General features: G+C 34.7%; 1 long non-coding RNA gene across 1 annotated transcript; it reads right to left on the reverse strand.

The window, feature by feature from the left end:
* Positions 1-1,422: 1,422 nt before the first annotated feature.
* On the reverse strand, positions 1,423-3,309 carry LOC132306151 (uncharacterized). The gene is made up of 2 exons (XR_009481837.1): positions 2,872-3,309; positions 1,423-2,069 (listed from the first exon to the last, which is right to left on the reverse strand). It is a non-coding gene; the product is annotated as an uncharacterized LOC132306151 (long non-coding RNA).
* Between the last annotated feature and the right edge of the window lie 266 nt (positions 3,310-3,575).

The following is a 3,575-nucleotide window of genomic DNA, read 5'->3' on the forward strand; positions in this document are numbered from 1 at the left end:
AGGAGAGAGAGCCTTGACTTAAGCTTGATAAGAGAGAGAGGGAGGACCACATAGATGTTATCATTCATTCTTACAAGATTAGAGGAGAGAGAAGAGAGCAAGGAAGAGAGTGTTCTTGAGTGCTACAGTAGAGCTCGAAAATGAAGTTGTATTCTTCGTCTTCTTCTTCCATTTTTATATCAATGGAGAGCTAAACCTCCATCTAGGGAGGTGATGAAGCCTCCTCTTTTGATCATGTTCTAGATTAGGCTATACTTTTGGGGACTATAATATATAATGTATGGTAGTTTCATAGTCTAAGAGTATATTCCTTCTTGTAATGATTTTTAATGTGTAAATGGTTGATGTAAGTTCATTGTTATATCTTTGATGATTCTTGGATCAATCTTATTGCTTTTATTTTCATAGTGACAATGAAAATATAGACTATGAATGTTTTTCAAGGCATGTTGATTTTGAAACTTGATATTCCATTGCTTAGGTACCTCCTTTGATGGTTTATACTTGATTCTTACCTTCATGTGCTTCACCATTTGATTAAAAGCTTGATGGTCTTTTGCTTGAGATAGTGTATTTGATTCTACACCTTAGTTTAAGTAGTTTAACTATGGTAGCTTTTGATGGATCATTCTTGTTTTGATTAAGTGAACTTCTTGATGATTATTAAGCAACGGAGTTGCTTCATATTTCTTGACCATTGCATATATGCTACTTATCCCCAAATTTAGACCTAATCTAGCATGTACTTAGGGTGTAGTGTGGATTCATCTCCCTAGTCTTTTCTACTTGTATCTCACTTCTTCAATTTCATTGCAATCTATTGTTTTATGCATTTTAATTTCTTAGTTTAGTGACAAACACACAAACCCTTTATAAACCCCTCATCACTCTAAAATGACTTTAGATACTTAGGTTGCCTTAAGACTAGCGCAGTTCCAGTGGTTCGACTTACCCGTCCAATAGCCCTATTTTACAATGATTCGTGCTATTGCGAAGGTTGATGTTTAATTGACCAACCGATCACTTACAAGCTCAAATCAATTAGGCTACAAATCAAGACAACCTCCATCTAATCATTTCCCACTTCTCATCTTTTTATTGCTTTTGCAACTTCTTTTCTTTTCTTTTCTTTTCTTTTCTTTTTTTTTTTTTTTTCAAATTATTAACCTAGAGTTTGGACCCTCCACCTTTCGGCGCGAGAAATTTAGTGCTTAATGAGGCTAGAATCTCAGCTACTTAGTGAAAAGGGGTTGTTATCCACCTTTATCAAAATGAAAGCTTTCGTCACGCCCCTAGACCGTCGTTCGGATTGTGAACACAACACACAAACAATCACAGTTTCAAAATTAATAAATATCCTTATAACTTATTTCCACTACACATCCACCAATCTATTTCCCTTTACAAAATCAAGACTGGAAATAAATAGATAAGATGCACATATTACAACATTAAAGTTTTAAAGTCCGAAATAACATTTATTACATGCCAGAAATACTCTTAAAAATATATAATACAAAACATAGTCTATTATACAGAATAAAACACAACAACACCAGCCCAGACTCTGTCTACAGCTGAGGAAGAACACCCTCCACACCATCTATGCTATGACTTGAAAAGATTTGAATAAAATAGGAATGAACAACCACAGCTCAGTAGGAATTGCCTAAAGCGCACTCCTTAATACCTCCGTGAATCCAAACAAAGAACAGATAAAAGATAAAGGAGTCATACAGGCTCGGGAAAGCAACATATTATATGAGATAATAAAATGAAGTGTCATGCAATGCCAATGCCAATACTAATGTCACTGACACCTCTCACTTCCCAAAATCCCATTTCCATCACAAAAAATTAATGTAATCCGCCCAAGGCTGCTCCCCAGTACCACGAGAAGAGAGTTACTAATCTATCCCTGATACAAGGCCACTCCTTGTGATCATTTTGGGGCTCTAGTGACACAACGTCTCCTTTAGATTCCCATTAACTGCACAGATAAGGCAACTCCTTGTCCGGTTTTAAAATCATTGATTCAATTCCCTAACTCACGGATACAAGGCACCTCCCTGTAATCAGGCTTTCAAAACCATTTTAATGAGATGCTTTCACTTTCTTTTCCATTCTAACCTTAACACGTGACCATGCAAGATGAATGCACAATTGTGTCATGTCCCAAAGTTTCCAAAACAACAAATCAATTTATACGCAGCATGTTACTTCTGTCTTTGAAAATTCATAACAAATTCAATTCTAAGTCAAATTGAGTGATTCCAAAGCCTAATGAAAGCTTAAACAATGTAATTTGAGAGTGTCAATTTAGTTTAACAAAATTCCTTCCCAGTTGGAACAGTTTTGATCCACAAATTCGAAATAAAAATCTGTCAGAAACTGATTTCCAGCCTGTAGCTTCCATCTTCAAAAATTCATAGTAAATTCAATTTTCGTCCAAATTGAGTGAATCCAAAGGCCACTGAAAGTTCAAAGACTATATTTTCAAGATAAAATTTTATTTCACCAAAATACCTTACCATTTAAAGCAGGTTTGATAAGAAAGACTCGGACAGAAACTGCCCCAACCCAGAATTTCCAGCAAGAACATTCTAACTTCAAAAATTCATAATAAATTCATTTCACAACCAATTTAAGTGAAACCAATTCTCAATGAAAGCTAATTAACTATATTATCATAATATCAAATCATCTCTAAAAGATAAATTACGAATTTACATGATTTTGAGCAAAACAGTAGCAAGGAATTAAGTCTCAGCAGCACAGAATTTCAGTTTTGTTTGTATACATTTTGCAACTAAAAATTTGAAAGAAATCAACTCACTAAATGCAAAGGAATTGAGGGTTATACAATCCTACCTCAAGAGAAGCTTGAACACTTGCTAAACAATTCAAAACCACACCAAAAATGGATCAAAATCAACAACTAGAAGGTGAAGAACACTTTCCTTTATAAAATACACCCACACCTCTTCTTTCAACACCCTTTTTGACAGCCCAGAATTAATAAACTGTGCACAACTCTTAACCACAAGGAAGCTCTCTCTCCCTTAGGAACCTCTTTCATTCACACACCCCTCTCAAATTCCTAACAAAAAGACCTCAAATGGAGCAATATAAAGTGACTATAAAGAAGAAGCCAAATGCACGAAATTGGTTTCTGCTGAATTGTTTTTATGTCTATCCCCCTCAATGCAATACACAAGTCATCACACACACACACAATATGTGGCCATGTGAACCCCCATGTGTCAAGCTCACAATTAGTCAAATGCAAGACCAAGCAAAATGACCAAAAAGTCCTCCCATTATTTCTAAATGTCAATTATGCCATTTGCCTAATAAAGTCAACTTTGCCCTTTGTAAAATAATTAAATAGCATATATGCCATTTGTAAAACAAAAAGTCCATAATGTCCTTTATGAAATAAACAAATGACATTTAATTAAAATTAAACACATTTGCAAAATAAATCATAATTTTCGACAATAAAATAAAATGCATGAATGCCAACATGTCCGGAAAATGATAAAAATGCAAGTCCTCACATTCTCCCCAACATA

This window comes from Cornus florida, unplaced genomic scaffold (genome assembly GCF_030987335.1).
Source record: "Cornus florida cultivar Cherokee Brave unplaced genomic scaffold, ASM3098733v1 CherokeeBrave_3.0.0_Hap2_Chr05, whole genome shotgun sequence".
Lineage (NCBI taxonomy): Eukaryota > Viridiplantae > Streptophyta > Magnoliopsida > Cornales > Cornaceae > Cornus > Cornus florida.